General features: G+C 44.2%; 1 long non-coding RNA gene across 2 annotated transcripts in view; it reads left to right on the top strand.

The window, feature by feature from the left end:
• The window catches only part of LOC138690825 (uncharacterized), a 116,267-nt gene that overhangs the window by 73,880 nt on the left and 17,075 nt on the right, over window positions 1-25,312 (top strand). Inside the window, exons 5-7 of one of the 2 annotated variants that reach the window (XR_011329626.1) lie at window positions 2,410-2,460; window positions 19,053-19,140; window positions 19,668-21,883. This is a non-coding gene — a long non-coding RNA (uncharacterized lncRNA). Of the gene's footprint in view, window positions 1-2,409; window positions 2,461-19,052; window positions 19,141-19,667; window positions 21,884-25,312 lie in introns of those variants that run through there. The other variant, XR_011329627.1, reaches the window with a different exon arrangement.

The following is a 25,312-nucleotide window of genomic DNA, read 5'->3' on the forward strand; positions in this document are numbered from 1 at the left end:
AGGATAAGCTGGTGCAGGTGGCAGCTTTGTCCACGCTTGGGTCCTTTGGAGATGCCGGAGGCCCCAGGTGTTCGTTGCCGCTGGGTGAAAATCTCTGCCTGCTGCTGCGAAGTGCATCTGCTTCCCTGCTCGGGTGCTGCAGGCTGCTCCTCTTATCACAGGGGCACACGCTGCCAATTGCAGCGTGAACTACAGTATACAAAGCAACACATATTATTCCGATGTTATAGGCTCTGTTACTACCAACTACAATTTTTTTTAAAGGCTTTTTTAGTGTGGTCCCAGCCCATGAGCAGTTTAAATGCTGAGCTATCCAGTTTTCAGAGCCAAGGACCTCTGCATTGGCTAGCTTCAACTCCCAATGCAGTGGTAACCACGACCATCTAATGTTACCTCAGTATTCCTTTGCAGTCCTTTACCTGTGCATTGTCTGTGTGTGTTACCCTTCATGTGGTTCACTTCTTGTCTTTGCCTGTGACATCTCAGCGGCAGGAACATGGTGGGAAGGAAGGTGGTTCTTCTGTGAGCAGTTGAGAATGATAATGATGATATGAAGAGTTAAACACTCAACATACTTCTCTGTATTTTTAGTGTAGAAAATAGCACAGTAAATGTTGTAGTCTGACAAATGTTAAGTATTTGAGGGGCATCCATGTAAATTTAGGTGCAGGATATGTAAAGTAGCTATCAACTTAATAACTGCAGTGAATGCAGCTTAATGATGTTTGGGGCTAAAATAATTGCATTAAGGCAAGTAGTATGAAAGGTCTGTGAAGTCAAGTACAGTACCTTTATATAGCTGGAGGAAACAACGTTTAAGTGTAGCTGCTGTAGTGCCTAATACTTACTGGTTACTGTGACCAGTGTCTTTATCTTCTCCATGCTGAAAAATACTGAAATAATCTGGGAGACAAAAAAGTAAAATTTAATTTCTGTTTCTCTTTTAATCTCCTGTTGTGTGGTTTAACCCCAGCTGGCAACAAAGCACCATGCAGCTGCTCACTCAATCCCCCCTGAGTGGGATGGAGGAGAGAATTGGGGGGGGGGGGGGAAGTAGAACTTGTGGGTTGAGATAAAGATAGTTTAATAGGAAGAAAAGGAGGGGAAAATACTACTACTACTACTAGAATGTACAAAACAAGTGATGCACAGTACAATTGCTCACCACCTGCTGACCAATGCCCAGCCAATCCCGGAGCCACGGTGCCCCCAGCCCCACACCCCCCAATTTATATAGTGGGTATGACATCATATGGTATGGAATACCCCTTTGGCTCGTTTGGGTCAGCTGTCCTGGCTGTGTCCCCTCCCAACTTCTTGTGCACCCCCAGCCTCCGCTGGCAGGGCAGTATGAGAAGCTGAAAAGTCCTTGACTTGGTGGAAACATTGCTTAGCAACAACTAGAACATCAGTGTGTTATCAGCATTATTCTCATCCTAAATCCAAAACACAGCGCTGTACCAACTACTAAGAAGAAAATTAACTTCATTCCAGCAGAAACCAGGACATCTCCATATTACCAAAATATAACAGGGTCTGGAGTGGGCAACATCTGGAGCCCTAATTCCAGTTGTGATTCCATGTCTTTGCTTTCCCACCCTTGACCTCATCTCTAGTCTTTTGATGCCAAACAGTGACTGTCATGGTTCCTGTCTGCACCAGCTGTCAGCTCCGATGCTTCAAAACCAAACACTTTTCTGTTTTCCTCATTTTATGCTTTATGTATTCATATGAGTCCTGGGAGCCTGGCAAAACTTGATAACTTAGAGATGAGTTTTTGTTAAGAGTCAGATTTCTGAAGTGCAAATAACTCTTTCCAGCTCTTTTACCTGTGACGGCATACACAGATAGCCCTGTTTGAGGCAACCTCTTTAGCACATCTTTCTTGACAATATTCTGCATTTTCAGCAAGATAGGACACCCTTTTTTAAGATTCAGACTTTATGCACTGATTACTACTTCTCTGCTATGGCTTAACTTCTCTGGCATGGCTTAACTTTGAAACCAAATGAAAGAAAATCCAATAAAGATAAATGAGATGTCTTTAAAGGATCCAAAAGGAAATACAGTAGAGTCAGCAATGAATTTGAAAATACAGTGTGCTGAGGAACTTGAGGATAATGGTTTCTTTATGAGGTTAGATCTGTTCACAAGGGCTTGGAAGCATTTAAGATAATGCATTGCTTTAGGAGCAACACTTTTTCAAACTATCATGGCTGTGATTCTCTACATGTCCCTGTCTAGCCACAGAAGTATTCTGAACTGGATGCATAAAATAGTAGTTTGAAAATTATGCCAAGCAGTGTGCAGTGAGCATTGACAAAGAAAAATGCATCTTCCTATAGAATTCCTCATGGAAAGTGTGTTTAATATGCTTCCTCAACAACTGAAACTGTTTACCTCTTTTAGGTCTCCTGCTGCCAGCGATGACCAGAAGTTTCTACGGTTCCTGAGAGACAGGTAAGTTGCTTGAACTAGTTACTCACAATAGGTCGCCAATGGTTGGCTCAGCAATTATACATTACTCAGGAGCGATCATCTTCAGATGTATTCTCTGTATTTTAAAGGAATTAGTGCCTTCCAGAATTTGGGTTGTCAGCGTTGGCTTCAGTTTGACTGCTTAGGGTCCCTTACAGTAAGGGTGTATACAGGTGAAGAACCAAAGAGCTGTTTTTAGTTCCTTACTGGATAATTGAAGCTCTGTAAACAAATGTCTAATGAATCACAAGTACAGAAAGCAATGTGGACAAGCAGACATTTAAATGAATATTTGTAGCTGAGTGGTGGTATACTTATGAGTTAGAGCAAACAAGTTTTATGTACTGAGATCATTCTTATTCCCATTTGTGGCATTGTTCCCGTCACCTGGCTGGGGGTGACCTGAGCCCCAGCTGCATGGTGGGATCTGCTGGTGCCTCACTGAACTGCTGCTGATGGTGTGGGGCTCTGTGTGACAGCAGTCAGCCCACGTGCTTGTCCTGTGCTAGTGCCACTCTGCTGGGTTAATGGTACTCTGCTCATTTAGCAGCTTTTATTGCCCTTAGAGCAGCACGTACCGAAAAGGATGATATTTCCTATCATTTGCTTAGGAGTTGGAGCTGGGATTCTTAGAGAGCTGCTTCTGCATTAGAAAAACAAAGCAATAGTTTAAAACAATCTTAGTGTGTCTGGTCTGTAAAATGTCAGAGGACTTCAGCTGTTGTTAAAGGGGAGTTAACCTGGGCGGTCAGTTCCCCGAAGGCGTGCTCTCAGAATCAGAGCGTGCCTGATACGATCAGCGTAAATGACTGAAGACCGTCCATCCTCGCTACTCACAAAACATCTGTACTCGTATCTGAACAAGTTTGGAGGAAGGCGCTGTTTTACAGTTATGGCAGTGCAATGGGCATGCATGAATTCGTGCAGAATTTTTTAAAACATCCATGTACAACATTGCTGAGTACATGAACGCTGCTTTTATGTTCAGTTCTGCTGAAGCGATGTGAGTGCTGTAGTTTTCGGTGCGAAGGGTCAGACTTCCAGCTTGAGACGGGTGAGACATTGAGAATCTGTTTCACCCCGACTTCACTAAATATTGAGCTCTTCTAAGCTGCGTGTGCAAGGTCAGAATTTTTTGTTGGGTGTTTCGTGATTGTTTTAAGGAAAAAATAGCCTGTACTCATATAAGGCTTATTCAGAGAAGAAATATTTCAGATTGAGAGCGGTTGACCTTGAAGTGCAGACTGTGTGTGACATTTCAGGAATGAGTCACAATACTTAGGATTTCACCATGTTTACTGTCATACAGCATGTGGCTCGAACAGCTTGCTCCCTGCATGCTATTTTATAAGTCTCTGTCCAAACTTCGTATAAATATCCCAAATGCTAGGACTTCTTCCTTTCTTTATAAGCCTGTTCTACAATATCTGTTTAATAAGATTTGTGCTTGAGCTGTCATTTCTGATTACACGTTACCCTTAGTTTATATTGCTTCCTTCCCAGTGGTCAACAGTACGAATGTCTGTGTGAATCTTAATGCACTTCCTTTTTCTTCTAATGTATAAATGTCTGAAAACTGATCAAACCAACCGTCCTACTTTGATTGTGTATTTTATTTCTACTGAAAGGTTCAAATGTAATGAAAATAAAATGTTCAGTGAGCATAACACAGATTTTCCAGAACAAACAGGCACATTTAACTTGTTTTGAAAGATGGATGAACACTATTAATTCTATATATAACTTCTCACTTGATAATTGTTATTTAAAGATTTTGTTCGAGGTTATTGCTGTACTTACATTGTAGAGTCATTTTACACCAATGCATGGATCAGTAACTTAATTATAAATAAGTGGGTTTAAGCCAAATGTAATGGAAATAATGCTTTCTTACCCAGAGTCTACTTAGTCTCAGATACAGTAATAATCTGGTGGTGTGGTGTGTGTTCCATTTGCCACAATGAAGCAGAATATCCTGAGGTGCTGAACTTGTGAGAGTTTTGCTTTAGGTCATGTTGCAGAAGCTGCGCGGTTTGGTGTAACGCCGTTTGAAAGTCATGACAGGCAGTGCCTGTGCCAGCTGTAACATTCAGAAGCTATGGCTGTGCCATAAGTTGTAATGAACATCTGCCTAAATTTGAGCAAAAATATAGATCAAAATTAGAGGGAAGTTATAAACAAGGCTGTATACTGAACTGTTCATTTATACTGATGAAAACTTTGTTACTCGTATCTCTAACCATTATCAAGAGTATCTGCATTTAATACTTATTTTTGATCAATTATGAGACCATGTGTGTAACTTCTTAGCCAGTCATGCCTGTTGAAATTCACCTGTGTGCGAAGGGCTGTCTGTGTTCATTAACATTGCAAAAAGGGAGCCCAAACAGTAGTTGAAGAGACTGAGGCGGTTGTGCTGACGACATCTGCGGACCTTGGCTGCACTCACTGAGTAGATCTGTGCCCTGGAAAAACATTCACCGCCTCACTGGGACTGCTTCTGGAATAATACTCCATTCAGTGTGAGTAAGGAGTCATAACTTTGGGTTTACAGTCATAAAGCAGGGCCTTGGGCTCCTTGCAGAAACTCTTCTCCGTTGAAATCCAATGAAAATCAACAATATAAATCCAGACTTCCCTGTGGTCACATGCCAGAGGCAGCGCATAAGGTGCTGAGTGATGTATAGTGCTAGGATTGGGTTCCGTCCTTGTGCTCTACCTCTGTCCATTTGGTTCCCTGTCTAATTGCCAGCTTATTAAATCAAAAATGAGTTGGGATGCCATGCTGGGAGGAAGCAAGAGAGCAACGTCTCTTCCTACCCGAATGGGAGTGGTGCCGAGCTGGTGTCCGGTCTGTCCCAGGAGGTAACTGCCTGCAGATGCACAGCATCAGAAAGGTTCACCAAAGCCGTCATAAACCGATTGCTTGATGTCAGTACGGGGGGCAGGATTTAGAGCTGCTTTGCACAGCTGTTCAGAGATGTCTGCCTAGCCTGGAAGAGTAAAAAGGGATGCTGGTGTAAAATATTATAGGGTATTATTTTTACACTTTATTCTTAAGCAGAAAAAGTGATAGGTATTGTTCAGCCTGAGCCCTTTGATGCATATGATTGTTAACATTAATTTTAAATCCTTTCAAAACCATCTTCAAAATGTCTATTAAAATATTTAATTGCAAGGTGCTTTTTCTTCTTTTCTTGCTTCATCACTCTCAAGTATATTGTTCTTTATCTCAGAAAATGAAGCACTTGTGACTTTGACAGCCCATGCAGGGAAAGGAGACGATCAAAGAGTGCAAGAGGGTAACAGCAGCAAATCATTTGGAGGCCTGAGTTTGGGAGGTTAACTTCTGTTTATTAGAGGATTTGCAGGACTTGGAAAAGAAACTGACTGCTTGTAATTCAGAATTAGTATCTGAAAGCTTCAAGTTATCTTTATCGATTGTAGTTGTTGTTCTCAACATACCAGCAGAGGGGGAAGGAGCAGAAATATTTACTGGCATCTAACCTGAAGGAGATTCTCCAGGCTATGAAGGCGTGTTGAAGTACCTGCCTGTCACTGACTGTTAATGGGAAATAAATACTGTGCCACGCTTTGGGGCTTTCAGAATTTCCTCTCATACATTTATCCTAAATTTCCCCTTTCCACGCTCATTGGATTGATTCTAAAAGCTGTGGGACGTCCTTGCCTGGAGAGTTTAATCATAGGGCTTTATGAACCAAAGGGCCTGAGGTTGCTGGCAAAGGAGGACTTGAGCAGCTCTGGAGAGTCAGGGACACAGTCGTGCCGTGGAGCTCGTGCAGGAGATACGTGCCACAGCCCACGTGAGCCACCTGGTGCATTGCTTATGACCAGTGCTGAGGCCAGCAAGTCTGTGCAGAAAGACCTCCTGCTTTCTGCTACAACGAGAAGGTCCTAGGAGCAAAAAAACCCATCCCATCATCATTCACGGGATGTGAATACCTGTGAATCTGAATATCACCTTCTGTCCCTGCTGCCTGAGGCTACTAAGGGCTTGCATGTGTGGGGAATGACACCGTACCTGCTCCTTCCCCGTGGCTGGCTGATGTGTTTCTCACCATAGAAGAGGAAAGGGTCTGTCCTCAGCGTAGTTCTGATTGCTGGGAAGAATTGGTGGAGAGTCGAAGGTAGATGGGAAATCTGGGAGAGACAGACTATGAAATGGCACAGGCTACTCCTGTAAGAAAGAAAGAAGCATGGGCAGCAATTTAAGAGTGATAAGCTCTGGAGAAGGTGACCTCAGCAGATGCAGTGGGCTGGGGAGGTAGGATCCCTTGGGATGATGGTCTAAGGGATGAGAAAGGGCAGGTTCTGAGAGAGAACTGATAAACACACAGCAGCCAAGCATCCTCATGCACAGGGGTGGCAGGAATATAGTAAAAACCATTAGGGCAGAATCAGGAGCTCCTTTAGGACTTGAAAATCCAAAGAAGTAGTACAAAAGCAGAGGCACTTGACGAGAAATGAAGGTGAAGGCATAGCACAGGCATATAATGGTAAAATGAAAAGCCTAAGGCAAAAAATGTGTTTCATTTAGCAAGTGAGATAAAAAGCAGGAGGAAGTAGTGCTGTATAAATACATTAGAAATAAGAAGATAGGAGAGGGAATACAGATCTAGTACTTGACAGAAAAGTGGCTGCTTACAGAAGGGTCTAAAATGCCCTGGTTAATTTTGAGCAGAGTGCCGAATAAGGGTCCAGAACAGAGAACAAACAGGCGAGAGTTTTTTGGATGTGCTAGATAGGTCGGGACACAGGATCTGAAGAAATTCTCCTTAGAATTAGAAAGAATTAATCAAAACTATTTTTGAACAAGAAGCAATTATTTTTAACAGCTTGTGGAGCTCAGAGGAGGTCTCAGAACTATCAAAATGCAAATACAGATCTAAATGTAAAAGGAAAAAAATACAGTCTAGTGTATTATTGACTAAAAAGCCTAACAAGTTCTTGGAAAGGCTCTGAAATTAATTAATGAAAAAAATCAATCCATAACACTTGGAAGAGGTGAATAAAATCGAAACAAAACAACCATCATGGATTTGTCAAAAGCGTAGCAGATTAGTCTAATTAACTGACCTGGTGGGTAAAAGGGGAACAAATAGTTGTGATGTACTTTGACTTCTTTATTTGCAGGTAAGCTGGAGAGACATGTCTAGGTGTAAGATGCACATACAGCTTTTTGAGAAATTTATTTTAAGTAGTAGCTATGGGAGAGCATTTCAAGTGAGAGTCCCAAAGGGACCTGTCTTGCTCTCGAGTCTGTTCTCTATTTTAATTAGTAATATGTATGATGGAGAACTTGTAAAATTTGCAGATGACATGGAATAGGGAGGGATCACAGGAACTCCGGAGGACAGAATTAAAATAAGAAATTATGTGCAAAACCGAGATGTTTCTGAAAACCCCAGGCTGAAATGCAATGAAGTAAAGTATGAAGCAGTGCAGAGAGGGGAGGGGAGTAAGTGGGAAAGACAGAAAAGGAGTTGGGAGTTTGGAGTGTCCGACAAATGAAGCATGAGTAAGAAGTGCAAAGCTCTTGTCAAGGAGGGAAACTCCATCTGGAATGTGTAACAGAAGGGTCATGGGAGAAGAGACCTGGGAAGTCATCCTGCTCTGCTCTGTTCTGCCTGGGGGTGACTCCAGCCTGGCTGCACTCTCTGGTGGGGGGAATACAGCTGAAATAGCGAAATGTCTTCTGCTCTTTTGTTATTTGATTGGTTTAACTTATCAGAAGTCTGGCCAAGGAGAGATTTATTGATGATCATTGGAAAGGTTGTGACAAAGGTTCGTTTTACAGAATGATAACTAAATTAGCTTCAGGAAGATCTGCTGCTGTGTATAATGTGCAACATCAAAAACATGGGTAAGTGCCCACAAACAAAAATGACAAACCGCAAACAAAACCAAAAGCTATTTAGTAAAATCTCTTAATTAAACTTAACCTGCTATAACTAGTAATGCATTACAACTTTAACCTGTCTGTGACTGCAGCTTTGCTCCATTTCAAAGCAAAGCTGGTCTTCATCACTGGTAACACAGTGTACAATGACTAGCAACAAAAATTAGCATCTTGGCAAGGTGATATGAATTCATCCAGAAAATAAAAGGGGTGTCATTTGCACCATCTGCTGCACATGAATCAGGAGAGAAGAGAACAGCTGAAACCTGGAGACATCAATATTGAAATGCTACTGGGAGGCAAAACAGTGGCCAAGTAAACAGAGGGGCTGCTTGGCCAGCGGGCTGGGACGGTGAGGAGATGTGATCAGGCATGGCCAAAACGTTTTCCAAAAGTTTTCCTTCTTACTTGCCTTTCTTCCTTTCTGTATTGTAGAACCACTAACTACAGGCATGTTGTAGAAGGTGGAGGTGCAAGTGCGGTACATCTGTCAGTGAGAGCTCTTCGGGCTCGGAGGGACAAACGCTGCAGCGTGGCTGGTTTGTGCCCTCCAGAGCTGAGCATAAAGACAGTATAAGGGGGTTAATTTCTGCTCTCTGGTGTGGAATGAAAAGGCGGAGGAAAAGGTTTCAGACCAGTGTGGCTATTTGGATTCAGTTTTCTGTATTGCATGTATGTGTGTTTGCATGTAAAGGAAGTACAGACATGTATTTTGCATGTAAAGGAAGTACAGACATGTATTTTGCATGTAATGGAAACAGGGCAGCTACGTGCGTACTTCGGGAGAGCCCCACTGGTGTGTGCAAAGCACGAATGTTTCTGTCTGTACAGCCAGGAGAGCACGTGCTTGCTGTGCAGGGAGCCTCAGCCATCGTGTTACTGAGCTGGATTTTCTTAATGAGTGCGAAAAGGCGATGGCAGATGTGGGCTGAGAAGCATTCATGAGCTGTGCGTGGTACCATGTGTTCCTGGGCCGGGAAGGAGGCAGAGTGTGAGTGGCGTGGGGTGGCACGCCGCCCTGCCTGCAGCCAAGCTGCCTAATCACCTTAATAAACTGACTGAGCACATGTTTCCATCTTAGCTCCCAAACTCTTTCCCTAGCCAAGATGGTTAGAAATCTCTGTGCTTCCAGCCCAAACCTCCTGAAGGCCGATTCATATTTACCCTTTCTTAGCCGGTATTGTCGCAGGATTCTTCTCCCATCCCAGGGCTCATCCCTGGCGTGTATGCAAAGAACAAACATTTCCCCCTGGCCCTGTCTTTTCTCTGGGTAAACAAGCCAAGTCACATTATGCTTCTGTGTTGTCTTTAAGGTACCGGGCTAGATTCTCTCGATCTTACTTACGTGAAAGAAAACTTTACTGCACTGTTGGCTCTTTTAATTTCAACAGGACATTCCCAGCGAGAAGTAACTAATCAATAGGTCTGCTCCAAAGACCCTGAAGTCAATAGGAATTTTATTTTTACATGATTGCATTCTGGACTGAACCCAGCTGAGGTGGTGATGGGAGGAGCTGGATTCAAGAGTTTATAAATGCAGTTCTCACAGACACTGAATTCATGTGGGTGAAATTGAGCTTGGAGGAAAACAGATGAAGCTCTGGTGTTTAAAATGTGATGCCATTTCCTAATAGTAACTGGCTAGCTGAGTTTTGGGCAAGATCTGGAAAAAGACATGCCTTAATAAGCATGCCAGAAGGGGTGAACACCCAGCTATAGCTCCCCATGGCCTCAGGAGCAGCCCTTCTCACAAAAAACCATAGTTTTTAGGTGTAGCTGACGCTCACTTCTCGCTTGAACTTTTGGTGGTGTGAGCTGTGGTGAGAGGCAGGGGGCTGACGACCTCTTCTCTTCCTCTGCAAACGTGAGGAACTATAGAAAATGAGTTGGAAACTGGGGGGATGTTTCTCCAGCTCCGAGACAGAAAACCCAGCTGCAGAGGGGAGGCTTTGAAAGCGAGAAAAGCCCCGCGCGAGCACGGCTTCACCAGGGTTAGCATCTCCAGCGGCCGGGGTGCCGTCAGGGGCAGCCCTCGCCTGCCTCCCCTTTTACAGCAGGCCTTGCAGCACGTCACCCCGTCCTGCTTGCCGCAGGAGGCTGGCTTTAACACATACCGGAGTCAAAGCAAATTTTTCCTTCCTAGCCTGTTTGACCCTCTGAAGAGCTGTCTTTCCTCCACCAACCGTGGGAGAAGGGTTGTATGAAACTTGGCAAATCATGAAATCTATGAAAAATGGAATTTCAGGCAGAAGACTGATGGAAACAACTTTTAAAAAATGTTAAAACCTTGGTGGTGATACTTGCAGCAAGGAACTTCTTGCCTTGATCCTTTGAAGTGGTGCTTTTCTTCCTAAATACTGCCTTATATTTTTGTAGTGAGAGCATGGTGACAGTTAACTGACCCAAAAATGAAGAAGAAAAAAAGTGATCTCATGTGGAATAAAATGTTTTATTTGATTGAAACACCGGAGCCATAACATTTCTTTTTGTGTTTGGCCTGAACCAAGCGCAGCTTCAGCCGTTGAACCCGGCAGGACGAGCCCTTCTCAGCCAGCGCGCGTCTGTGCGCCCATCCAAATACTGACATCCAGCCCCACAGGCGCAGGGGGACCTTCTCTTTTTCCGCTCCAGTAACGTTCTTGCCACATGTTGGGCTGTACCATAATAAACTAATAGCAATATTTGGATTTACTCGAGGAACACACGTGTCGACCTCGTTACGTACCACCTGGCCCTTGGAAGCTGCCCATGCGTGGTGTGTTGCGCTGTGCTCCCGCCGGCCGAGCATCCCTGAATCCCTGCGGTGTCGTGCCCTGCTCCCTGATGGACGAGGGATTGCCGATGGGGAGTGACGGGCCGACTTTGTACCACTGGAATAAAATGTGAGCTACACAAACACTCTTGTATTTCATTTTCAAATAATTACCTCTTACACAGAATCGCCTCTGATTGAAAGCTAGCAAGATAAGTGGTATCTGGAAGTTGGTGTAATTTTTTTACTGGTTCACTGAACCATTTAAAACTGGTATTGACTTCTACATTATCATAAATTGTTATATCCAGTGAAAGAGCCAGGCTGTGGGGTTGTATGTTTAACAGTGAAAGCTGGGACTGCTTCAGATTGAAACTTGATACCCAGTAGAATATTTATTTATATTCAGTGCTGTTGGTATTGATACTATTGTTCTTGTTCACAGCTGCTTCCTGAGGGAACCTATAGTGTGAGATGTATGCCCAATTCTAGACCTTTAGACCTACACTTTGTTGTAAAATTTGGCATACATTTTGACAAACATAAAATGCAGTAAAGGGGAAGAGAGAAAGGAATATGACAATAGGACCTCCATCTGTAACTGGCAGTAGGAACATCATTCATTGGTGTCTTAAACTATCTTACGTTAGGCTAAGAAGTGCTTAGATTTATTTTTATGGATTCCCTTTTTAAATGCTTTCTCTTGGAAAATGTTATTTTTAATTTATGATTATTTTCTGTGAAATTCACTTTCTTCATGTTTCCCATATTTTGAAAGCTGACTGCTTACTCAAGAAAAAACCACTTTGATGTCATGGGAATAATGAACACTATAAAACCCCTAAATAAAGAGACTTTTGAAAACTTTAAATTTTGTTCCCGAAATGGCTTATACTGTCATTTATTTTTCTTCATTCCTTTTTCACTGCTATTGAAACTACAAAAAGGAATAAAGGGGAGAGCAAACAATACCCTACGAATAATAACTAAAATACTTCTATGGGAATTAATCTATCCTTTTTCTAAAAATGAGCGACAAAACCAGAAATAATTCTATGAAACCAGTAGGAGAAACCACTCAGGTCTGTCCCTGTCCCAGTCCCTGTCCCCGCCGCTCTTCTGTGCAGCCACTGGTTTGGGCATCGCTGCGGTGAGGGGCTGTGCTCCGAGCCGTGCCCCCAACTCCGTGCCGGCTGGGCATCCCGCTCCCCTCCCGCCTCCTGCATGCGTGGGGCAAGTTTGTTGGCATCACGATGCCTTTGTTTGAGATTTTAGAACAGCACCAGTGAAATGTAAAATACAGCAAACACTATACATTTGAAAACTTACAGCTGTGGCTGGTATAAGCAGTCAGGTACATTGCCTTCAGTGACCATTTATTCCAGAGGGATAAACCTGGCTTTAAAGCTCTTTTTGTAAGTTAGAGAAGTTGGGAGGCACGTGGAGGGAGGGTGATTTGTTTTGCAGGCCCCTCAGTGAAAGCATTTCCTATTATACAGAAGGAGGTCCTGGCACCAGCTAACTGGAAATTATAGCCTGCGTTTTGCTGCTCTCTCTATTTCCCTACTCATATTCCCATGGGTTGTTTTGTGCGTACCTGTATTGTGTTCATTCTACAAGTATTCTGCAGTAAATCTGGAATATTGCTATATTAAGAAAGGTAAATTTTTGTACACGAGACATTTCTGATGTACACTCCTTTTGTAGTAATCAGGGCAGCTAGTGTAGAAAATGAAGGTACTGTTACTGAAAGCAAGTAAAAGTTGAGTATACAGTACAAACAGTCAATGAAAGAAACAGAAGTAGTGCTCATGTTTGCAATGGTTTTCAATTCTTATGCAGAGCAGCAAAACGTGGATGTTTCCACGGGACTTCAGACATCATGGTACTAAGCTGTGTCTTGGCACGTGGGAGTTTGTCCTGCTCTCCAGATCCAGGGCACGGGCACTAATCCTACTTGCCAAACTTCCCAAAACTTTCCTGACGCTGCTGGTTCTCATGGCTGGTGCTGTCCTCAGGGATGTCAGACCCTCTGCCTCCCGGGCTGCTGATTTCCTCGGGTCTTGTAATTGTCTGTATGCCTTTAGTCCTTAATTATCTTACAGTAAGAAAGTAATGAGTTCATGCAGTTGCTAATAGGGGCACTATAATATTTACCCTCTTTAGCAATAGATATATTGCAAAGTCCTCAGCCATGCTAATTTTTTGCGGGGAGAACGTTACATTATGCAGGTTCTGGAATCTGTAATGAATACATTTAAATTCATTACTTATGCACAATCCCCATCAGCCCACCGACTTGATTATTGCTATTATTGTGACACTAATGTTTCTGTCAAATTTCAGTTTACTCAGTTTCAAAATCCAATTTAGGATTAGCATAGACGCTTCCTTGCCTTTGATTGAAAGTGACAACTAGTGAAAATCGCTTTCAAAATTCCGGTTTTGTGAATGTTATCTTGCAGCACTTTAAAAAAGATACCACTGTAGGCTTATAGAAATCTGCACATATTAAAAAAAAGTCAATGGGTTGATTTTTAAAAGAGAAAGCAGTTAATCTGCAGTTTTACCTACTGTCAGGTTAACCCGAGTACTTCACCCAGTTATGATGTGATGGTAGTCAGCCACACTTTAGTATTAAATATTGATGTTATTACAGAAGATTTGGTTTGATGCTATTACAGAATATTTGACTTTTTCTTTCATTATTCAGTGCGTCCCCATGTTTAGTTGTTTCCCCAGTGATTACAGCTTCGTTATGTGGGCAGGTTTGATGTGACTGGCAAAGGCCAGCTTCGTTGGTCCAAGAAAAAGCGATGAAGAAAGTGAAAGTTATTCTAAAGGGGGGAATTTCAAGGACTTCGGTGCTGAAGAGATGGGGACGGTGGGCTGCCCCTGTGGCCATTTCTCCAGCTCCGTTTTCCACGTCCTTCACAGTTTGGATCAAGAAGCCCCTGGCAGCCAAGGGCACCGGCAGTCCGGCGGTGACCGCCCAGCAGGGCCACGGTGCCGGCACAGCTCCGGCGTCGGCGAGAGCTGCCCGTGCCTGGGCACTGTCTTCTGCAGCTGGAGGTTTGAGCAACGTGCTCCTGCCTTAGGTCAAGTTGGCCACCGTAACTCTCAAGAGGAGAAAGAGCTTTCTGCTAAATTATTTTCATTATTCTGAATACATTAATAGCCACAAAACAACATATCTGAGATGATGAATTGGACATTGAGAAATTAATTCCACGCAGAGTTTTCTCCAGCAACAAATTGTAACTGTCATAGGCACAGCCCCCCAAATATTTTCTATCGGTTCACATTGTAATTTATGTTGAAGAGATTTAATGCTGATGAAAATGTCATTGTAATAGATTATATCGCTGCTTATCATCCCGGCTTCTCATGCGAAGAATACATCCTGTGATAATTTAGATGATGTGAATGTTTGAGCATACACGCAGAGTACCCCTCGAAAGGGCATGTCTTATCCCAAAGAGGAGGTTTCTGTGTAAAAATCCCATCAAAGTTTAGCAACTGAAGATCCAGGTGAAGCAAGTCTTTATTGGTGTGGCGTTATACTTATTTAACAAGGCTTTGGAAGGCTGGTAGCTGCCAGAGGTGCTGGACTTCTGCAGGTACAACAGGGACGTGGGTGGTGGGAGGCAGAGGACCCCCATCCTCCTCTGCGCTGGGTCGTCTCAGCGCCTGGGTCCTGTCTGCCGCACTGATGGCAATTCTCATGATTTTATGGAGCTGTTGAGGCACTTGGTGTGGACTTCAGCTCCTGCAATGACATATTCTTAGTTATAAAGTTCAGTATGTTGGTGTTGAGGCTGGCGAGCTTCCTTACAAGCCTCAAATCTGACCTCTGGCAAATTAAGTTCCAAAATTCTCCTGCATTTCCGAATCAAGACTTTAATTCTCTTTGGCCAGAAATTTAAAGGAAATCGATAAAAAGACACAAAGCAATCCAAACCCACAGTGTTCCTTTTAAGTGGTTCCCGTGGTACAAACTCCTCCCTGCCTGGTAAAAGCGAGTGCCTATTTCTGGTCTGGTTTTATTTAGTTTCTGGTCCCCTCCGCCTTGTTATGCTTTTCACTTTGATTTTAAAAGCTACCTGTCCTCAGAAATGCTTCTTCTGTGTAGATGTTGGACTCGGCCATCTCTTGGATAAAGTGAATAGACTGAGATCCTCAAGTCATACAATTTTTTGTAACTCATTTCCTCAGTCTTTTTCTGTGTTTTTCCTTCAGGTTGCAGTGGGGAAGAGTCCCCTGCATCCCCCTCTCCCGACCAGGCTTGGCAGTGGTGCGCCGGGGAGATGCCGGGTGGGTTTGCCGTGGGTGCGAGCGAGCCGGCGTGCTGCCCTCGGCTGCAGCGGGATATCCCGGGCAGAGCCGGGCAGGCTGGGGGGACTGCCCGCTGGTGTCCAGCCCGTCCAGCCCAGGATGCTTCCTGCACGCTGCGAGGTGGTCGGCTTGCGTTCCGCACGCGGGGTGCTGGTGCTGCAGCATCACACCACGTCACCACGTGGTACCGTGCTCCGTAACCGCAGTGCCGTAATGCCGAGTACAAATGGTGAGCTGGGAAGGAGTCGGAAGTTGTTCTGAGCACATCTATGCTTTTAGCTAATCAGGTATACAGAGAGGTTGTTCCAGGTTTAACAGATAATGTAACGTAGCAGACAGGAAAACACAGACGCAGGCAAAAGCATTTTTGCCTTTTTAGAAAATCTTTGAAGTCCAATGAGATAAAGGATGGCCAGCATTAATTTTACATTTTACAGTTTGGGGAAAAAGGAGTAAGAATGCAGAGAGCGACTCACGAGGCTATGCCAGCATTATTTTCTTTCTCCGTCTGTTTTTTTTTTTTAAGGAGGAACTTGCTGTCTCCATGTAATTGTGCAGCTCTTCCTGCCTATGTGCGGAGACTTACAATACCCTCTGAAGGAATGCTATCAGTTTTGCAGCATGGGCTGGGGCGGTGGTCTGCTGCTTCCCTTTCTCCCTGCGAGGGTCTCTGGTATATTGTTTGTCCGAGCTTTGTGACTCGGTCAGCTCTGCGCCACACTTCTCAGTAGACGGTTCACTGCACTGTTCCCCTTTGTGTGCCGGCCGGCGGAGGCACTGAAGACCCTCTGTCAGTCTGTTTGTCTCAGCACTGCTCAATATGCTGGTAGAGAAGTCTTAGTGTGCAGAGCGCCTGTTCCCCTTTGTGTTTATTGCACTTTATTGCAGCACCAGGAAAGAAGTAATAATGATTATTACTTATAAACACATTTTTCTGTCATTTAAATAATTCATAAGTTTCTTTCTCACAATTAGCTCAAACCTGTGGCAGGACTGGATCTGCCAGACTCGCAGCAGTAATAGTTTTTGTACATACACCAGTGTCCAGAGGGGTCTGTGTCTTATGTGGGGCAACCCGCTTTAAGTCCTGTGCACATGCTAATGTGTGGTGCCTAAATACCTGCTTAGAAGTAGTAGAGAAATATGTCTGTAGTGACATCTTTTAAGATGATAGCTCAACAGCTTTACAGTTGGTCAAAATATTTTCAGTACTTGTAATTAAAAAAAAGATAATTTTTTCAAAATACTTTCACACTTCCCAGCGAGCAGCTGTGAATACTCTCATCAGGTTCAAAGGAACATGGCTGAGTGCTTGGCTGAGTGAAATCTTCACCTAAAAGTACACGAGATGATGCCAAAGGAGAGGTCTGCAGAGATGTGAATAATTACGCTCACAATTAGTTCAAAGTGTTTCCGTGTGCTTTCTGGCAAGGTTGTTTCCAGCATAATCTGTGCAGCTCTCATCTCTGACTGTGAAACACAAAACCTGTAGCTATTCTTCTGTGAGCTGACAGGGAAAAATGGCAATGCTTTGGGCTTGGCTTAGTGGTAGATGCAGCTAGAGGTGCTCCAGGGCTCAAACAGCGTGTGTGTTTGCAACAGCCAGTTTTTTCCGTTCTCTGTTCGGTTCACCGTACTGTTTTCCTGCTATTTTTTTCCCAGTGTTCCCTGGTTTCTTTGTTTCTTCCTTTCAAACTTGGTTTTAATTTCCTTTCAGTTGTAGATTGCTGAAACTTTCTCTGGCTGAATTTTAGCAACCTTGAAATTTGGCTGAACCTTTGTTTTACATTGGCTTCTCATTCTGGATTTCGTTTCTCAGGTCAGTTCTTCCTAGCACAGCAAAAATTGCTTTCCTTAATAGATTTAATTGCCCACATTTATTTTTTGTTCCACTACTTTTTACTCAAGCTGGACTAGCTTGAAGTGTAACAGTGTCTCTGCACATATAGGTTTGACATACGGAATGACAAAACCCATTAGGAAATTATATCCCCTCTGAAACTAAAATACACACAGTTCTACCAGTAATTCTGTTTCATGGAAGAGCGTGTTCTCTTACAGCAGACACATAGCAGATGGTCAAAGTAATAAAGCAGACAATGTCCAGCCAAGTCGAGATCCCAGATAACCTTGATGAATCGTCTCGTCCATCTCCAGCTGAGGAGAGGTCAAAGGAATCCTTTCTCCTGAGGGAACAGCTTCCTTCTCAGTTAACCTGCGCTGATGTGGCATGAAAGCAGAACTCCAAAGAAGAGGTGGGGATGGGTCAGAAGAGCAAAGGATGAATGAGCTGGGAAAGGCATGGAATTTCTGGTGCAGGTACAGCTTGAAGTTTGCCTGAAAGACTTGAATTCTAAACCTGCCCCCCACCCCCCCACCCCCAAAAAAAGGGAGATAATTTTGCACAGTGAAGCTTTTTATGAGTTTTTTAATTATTCTCCTGGGCCAGAAAACAATGCAAGCCCAGCTTTATTGTGGTAAATTGTCATTGCTATCCCCAGTCACTTTACTAATCAAACGGGTTTTATAATTAGGGTTTTCTTGAGTTGACTATGAGAGGTGAAGCTGAATCCTTTGAAATGACTGGCAGAGTTTGTCGCTAGAGATCTTCCCTGCTGGTGAAATGGCACGTGTGGGATGCACACCTATGAATGTTTGCTTCCAGAAGCATGACTGACTGCAGCGATTTAGCAAGCAGTGTGCTAGGCTGGGCTTTCAGGCATACAACAAGGATATTTCTCTTACTCTCCATCGTGAGTGGCCCTGTGTTCTTACTGTCTTTAATGTGCCTCTAATGTGCTTTGATTTTATTGATACAAACTTAATGAATGGTGCATGATTTGTGTAGAAGAGAAGAATAATCTCCGTCCCTTTCTCTTTGTCTGATTCAGCGTTATAATGCTTTAGTGACAGATCATTAACCCACTTCTGCAGATGCTGCAGAAGCAGAGAACCAAAACATATCAGCTACCCCCGCACCTCACTGTTGAACAGAAAGCAACAAATGGGGGTAGGCAGGACAGGGGGGAGAAATCCGCAGGCTGGGGACAGTGCAGGCCAGCACTGTCAGCAATAATCTCATGATTGAGGTGTTTCGATGTGTGCTTTACAAGTGCAAATAGTTGACGTTGGTTTCTTTGCCTGCTTCTCAGTGGTTTGCATTCAGGAGGGGCTTTGCATGATATAGTTGGGTTTTATTTGCACAGTAGGAGTGACAGGGAGAGCAGTTTGATGGTTGTATGTGGAGAAAGGAAAAGCCACCAAGATAACCTGAATTCAGAGGTGGAAAGCAGGGAATTAAAATAAAGGTTGCACCAGCCTCCCAAGGTTTGAGTTGACATTTCCAGCCATTCAGAATCATATGGCAAGCTCAGCAGGCCCCCATCATGGACTGCATACGACACACCAGTCATTTCATGGGATGCCCAAGCCATATTCCTTCAGGCTTTGTGCCTGCCGGTCAATTTGGCTTGTCAATAAAAAATTCAGGCTGCTGTGAGCAAAGTTAAAATGTTTGTGTTGTTTGAACTGACAAACATCCTGTTTCTTTACCTAACTGATGTTCAGAAGAATAGTAGGTCTTTCAAACATCTAGAAATGGTGATGCCAGAGGGTCCAGACTGTACAGCTTGCTGCTGTCTTGAGGCTGATATTGGTAAGTAATATTATTTTTAAAAAGGGTAAAAAAAAGCATTTTTCATTGGGATGATCTACGAGCATTTGTTACTGGCAGCGCTTTTTCCAAGCAGTTTTCGAGAACCGTATGTTCTCAGCATTTCTGCTCTTGACATCACCCGAGGCTGGTGCTTCATTTCCAGCTTCCCTGGCAGGCTGTGTAAAGTTAGCACATCAACAAATATGCAGGCATGTTAAATGTTACTTTTCGAGCCATCTCTCAGAGCACTCTATGATTGTTACTAATATTCTCATATTATCTCATGATGGAGTGTCACAGAGGATGTGCAAGGAGTACTGGACAGCAAAATCGATTGCTAATTCAGCTACCACGCTTTTTAAAGTCCAGAGAAGTCAGGCCAAGAGTCCCAGGCTTGGCGCAGGGACCAGTGTAATTGCAATTAGCATTTTATCTGGCCTATTGATTCAACCAAAATTCTGGCATCAGTGTTTGGACACTCTTTAATTTGCAAGCAGATGCCTCCACCAGCTGCTTTCCCTGTGCAGATGTCTCCACCTCGGAACAGCGACGGCGAGGTCGTACGAGCCACGGGAGCGTGGGGCTGATCGAGGGTCCTGCCCGGCACTGGATTCCTCAGAGCACACCTGGGGATACTTTTTTATTGATTCTCCCACCGCAAGGGCTCATTCCTGCCGGCGGACCCCAGCACACCTCGGCGTGTGCCAGCAGACGTGCCCGCCTTGCGAGGGATGGATGGGATGCTCCGTGGTGAGCGGCAGCGCGATTCCGCAGCTCGTGGGAGCCCCGCAGCTGGATGCCGGGGCCCAGACGCTACTCTTGCTTTCTCAGCATACAAAATTATTTCTGTTTCCTGGGGAGAACAGCAGTAAACCCAGAAAGTCTATTTGGAGACGGCTCTCTGTGAAGGGATCGATGCCATCGGTTCTGCAGACTGAGGTGCCCGGAGGAGCGGCTGCGAATCCAGTTACAAGCTGGAGCAAGCGCGGTGGGTCTCTGAGAGCATCAGTAGCAGCAAGAGTCAGGGTGGGCGTGAAGCTCCCTGTGGGGTCGGGACGGTAACGGAGAGACTTCTAAAAGCTGGGAAGCTTCATTATTGACAGCTGGAATCAGGATGGAAAACAGGTCTATGAGGTCAATAAAACCTACTTCCATTACCTGTATTAAATTCAAATATCCTGTTTTGCTGATGCACTAGTAGGATGCATTTTTAAGAATTTTCTTGCTCTTCTGTCCTGTTTTTAAGTGAGTTTAGGTGAAATGAAGACTTAAATTAGTTATTCCTTTCTGCCTTACTGATTTGTTTCCTTTTAAAAATTTGCTTACACGTAATAAGACATCGTATTTGCATCTGATGAATTTTCTAATTGGTTATTTTTTCTCTTAAACCAAACAGTTACATTTGCATCATCCAAATGCAGCCATAAGCAGGTCTTCACAACCTGAAGTATTGCTAGTTGGTGACATTTCTATTTACAGATTAAAATCTCACTTCAGATACAAACGCATCTGCCTTGTAAAACCATCCTGATGATTTTTGCTAAGCATCGTTTTCAACTTTTGTAACTACAAACACGTTGCATTTAATTCCTTCCAGATCTTTCCAAGTAGACAGACATACAGTAATAGCAGTGATGCAGTTTTGCATACTGTGAAATTATTATTATTTTTGCCTGTCTCTCTGCAAAGTTTTATTTCGCAGTCGCTATGAATAATCTCTGAAGTCTGTACTTCAAATAAAAGAGGTCATTCTGCTTTCCTGCCAACATAAACAGGAGTATGATTTGTGTGTCTAAATAAACAAATCTGTTATGCGTAATAACTCCTGTCAAACAATGCATTGCCTGTTCCGATTTTCATCTAGCAATTGCAGGATAAATTTACTGATAAATTGAGAGCTCAATCCTGAAAGGGTGTTGGGATTTGAAGTCTCCGCTGAGTTTTGCTGGAGATCTGAAAGCTGACGAAGAAAAGTGAGTTTCTGCATTCAGTATAGCAGCTGACCTCTGGGAATCCCTAATAGCACCCTCCTCCCTGGGAAAATGCGTGGAGATGAGCAAGCTGAGGAAGGATTGGCAGCCGTGGGCCGTACGCAGCCAGCCTCGCCGTGCCCGCCTGGGACGGAGGAGCGAGCCGATGCTCCCAGTGCGGGTAACGGGAAGGGGAGGAAGGAGCCGCGGGTGCAGGAGGACGGGACGGCAGGATGGTCGGGGCGTGAGGGCTCAGCACAGAGAGGATCAGGGGTGCTCACGCCGCCGGAGGTTCCACCGGCACTGAGATGGCGAGGCTGCGCGAGTTCTTGATGCTTCTCCCAGCACCGCCTGCGACGGCGATGGGGGTGACTCCATCAGAAGGGATCGTGAAACCCTGGAGCTCCACGGGAGACGGGCAGGGGACGCGAGTGGAAGCAACAACACGCTTCAGCACGGCAGGGAATTCGTTTGACCGTAGGGTTGGTTTTTTCCGTTGGAATATTTCTTTATTGAAAGGAATATAAGTAAAAATAAAAAACCCTGCACATTCACGTCAAGGGCACATTCAGCCATCATTTTCACCGGCTGAATGTTACCTTAGGCCAGGGTAAGTCTGGCGGAGAAAGCTGTGTATCTTCTCTAGAAATAACCCTGAAGTAGGAAGAAAGTATTTTGCATGCCTATTCCCTTGTGCCTTTCCAGATATTCAGGAATATTCACAATGTTTTGTTTGTCAGCCTAGAAACTGTATTCATTTAAAATAAACTAGGAAACCTGTGCTGCAGTGTTTTCCTGTCGAGATGGGACTTTTGTAGGCTTCATTGTCATGCAGTGTATGGTACTGCAAAGGAAAAAAGGAGTATGAAGAAATTACCCAGTGAAACAGAAGAAACCCTTTTATTCCTATCAGTTTTGATTGAAGGTGGGAGGTAGTAGAAGCAACACAGTAAAAGCTAATTCAAAATATTGCTGCAGATGATAACTCCTGGCTTCATTTTTCTGCAGGGACAATATATCCCCTTCAAATAAATAAATATTTCTAAAATCTTAGCCCAGTTTATGGGCAGACAGCAAATGAATCTGAGTGGAAGTCTGGCTAAGCTGAATAGTTTGGAGAAAACTACAGTGGACAGGAGCACGCCTTTTCAAATGAGCTGCGCTTGGCTTAAATTTTCACATTTGAAAAATATCAATCTGTCGGGCAAAAATTTGTCAGAAGGCAAAAATTCCCATTTATTCTGCAAATGTTGACTTTGGAGAATATTGCCCGAATGGCAGGCTTGGCAGAAGGGGCCATGGGTCGGTGCACGCCAGGTGCTGTGTCTGGACTGACCTCCTTGGGGCAGAACTTCTATTTCCGAGGAGGTAAAGAAGGAAATCTGATATTCTTTCCTAAAGGGACATTTGGTAACTAATGAAGACACAATGTTTTTTTCCTTGTTTTCTCTATTCATGTATGGAATTTGGCTGCAGCCCCCATCTAAGAGAAACAACTGATTTCTAGGCAATGGAGTAACAAATGGACAAACAACATCCCTTTTTGACTGCTGCATCCTTCCTCCAGTCTCTTCTTGATTAAATGGCAGTCTTGTTATGTTGCCTAGTATAACACATAGCTTGTTTATCTTGTCATTTACTGCTACCAGAAGGGTGACTGACAATCCTTTTAAGTGCTTGGCTCTTTGGAATTAAATGGAATCAGACTGCATGCATGTTTTATACTGAAAAGCAGCTTTGGGGAAGTTTCCCCAGAATTTCACATAACAGGGGAAGGAAAAAGGGGCTCATGAAGGAATCCAGGCAGGCCGCTCACTGGAGTCGTCCTGGGGGTTGCGGGGACCCACCGCACAGCCGCTCTGCACCGGAGCAGGGCTGCGCTGCCTGCTTGCTGCTGCTCGTTACTGCAGCTCGTTACTGCAGCAGCACCCAGAAGCTACAGAGAGGATGGGCACCTCCGGGTGTGCTCTGTGCTCTGCTGGCACCGAGTCCCAGCCAGTGACAAGGCGGAGGAAGGATGGGAGAAGATGAAATACTATTGTTTTCATTTCATAGGTGGGATGCCAGAGCTTCAAGTCTGGTAAAGTAAAGCACTTAATGCCTCTGCTTAGTATTAGTCAACGTAGTGCTCCTGCACCCAGTGCTAAGCAGGTAATTAAAACCATTCATTGCTTTACTACACTCTCATGACTGTTCTGCTGGAGGTGAGAAGAAGACCCAGCCCAGCTAAATATCCCGTTGTATTTGGCCATGAGGTTACACATGTGCCCAGTACTGATGAAGTCCTTTACCTAGAAAAAGGGGTGAAAGCGTCCCAGGGAGGTGAAGGCGGGTGACAAGGTGGCTCGCTGCCGGGCGTCTTGCTTTGCCAGGGCTGTGGCCAGCTCCTGTGAGTGAGAGTCGCAGCATATGGGCCCTGGACCATAAACTAATTAGCAGAGGAAAGGTATAGTTTTGGGGACAATTCTGCAAGAAGGTGGAGGAGAGAGGGAAGAATGGCTCTTGGAGGGTATACTGACATGGACTGCCAAAATCCATCACTATATGCATGACATTATTAATAAGGAATATAAACAACATGCTAGACCATCATGATTGATAAGACAATAAAAATCCTTCTAACAGCTTCTGAGGTCTTGCTGCTGTTGTTAATTATAGTTGAGCAATTCACTGTAAACTGCTCTCTGTGGGTTACAGAGCTTGCCCTCTATTGAAATGCAAAGCTAGCGCGTGTGCTTATTTCTTTACATACTTAGGAGGCAGCAAACAAGCAACCAGCTGAACTGTTTTAATTTAGGGAGGAGGAGAGTACACGAAAAGTGTGTGGGTTTGGGATCATTTTCTGTGCAGTTATCAACTGGAACGGGCTTTGTTTAGAAAACACGCCTGTCTGGCCTTGAGATGGGCAAAGCTCTTGTTAAGAGCTTGGTGTTGGTCTATTTGGAAAAACTTTTCTGCGTGGCTGCAGCCTGAGGACTTGCCCTGCAGCAGCCACCGCCGCTGCTGGGGGGTCCCCGGCCTCGGGAGGAGGAGGACGGCTTCCCCGGCCTCGACGCGCGGTGGGGACTGCTCACGAGTCGTCCTGCTGACGGCGTTCAACACTTTTCTTCCTCATGGTCTGAATAATTCAAGGGCTAGCAATAATAACAATAACTTAAAGTTCAGTAATAATAATGGTACTTAACGTGTGCTGTTACTATTTCAATTGCATATACTTGAAACCACAAGCATTTGGTTTTGTTGGTTTTTTAATAAAAGAGTATGTTAAATGCATACATCGTGAAACTCTTCTACATCAAAAGACTATACTTGCTCTGTGAGCTATTTCTGGGAATGAATACATTTTTCTTAAAATTTATTTTTCTGCAAGTACTTTGAGACCTCCAGGAACATTAAACCAAGAAGAGGTCATTAAGGATATTTGCTAGATTTCATTGTTCCGACAGTAACCAAACAGGAGGAGGTTAAAAGACACTGGGGACTTTAAGGTCTAGCCTGTTATTCAAGGCTGGGCTTATAACGCTAAGGGCCAGAGCGGAGCTGGTCCCTGCGCCGGAGCTGCGGCAGTGGGCTCGCAGGCAGCTTTGGTGTCGGGGGTCGGGGGGAGCGGGTGTGGAGCTGAGAGCTTTTCAGCTCTGGGGAACCTCCGTTTTGATACCTCTGTTGATGTGACTTGTGCGGATGCACAGATGTGGGTTTGTCTAGTTGGTGTTATAGTTTGAGCACAGGCTCTTAGGACAAGCAGCGCTAACAGCCTCGTGTTAGATAAGGTGTCTTAGCGGGGCTCTTTCTTAACCTGGAATAAGTTTCCCACTGAGATTGTTTGGGGATGTGAGCGTAGCAGTGCTCGGTGAGGTGGAGGCTGGGGGATGCTGTGGCAATACCGGGACAGTTTGCAGCGTCCTTGGTTAAAACGTTTTCCCAAAGTTTCAAAAACCTGTGACAAGCACTGACCACCTGCAGCCACACAAACCCAAAGGCGGCATCTTCCAGCTCTGGAAGAAGCATTGCTTTATTAAAAAAACCCTGTACAAAGGATGCTACTACTAAAAATTAGCACCACTTGGTATCATTTTAGTCAAAAGTCTCAATCAGAATGAACAAAACATTTATTCATTTAAATGGGGAATTAGCAAAGGGTACATTTAGGAAACAATACAAGCCACATTTATTCTAACGTACTGGTCACTGGCTGTTGTTCA

The sequence above is a fragment of the Haliaeetus albicilla genome, chromosome 24 (assembly GCF_947461875.1).
Source record: "Haliaeetus albicilla chromosome 24, bHalAlb1.1, whole genome shotgun sequence".
NCBI lineage: Eukaryota > Metazoa > Chordata > Aves > Accipitriformes > Accipitridae > Haliaeetus > Haliaeetus albicilla.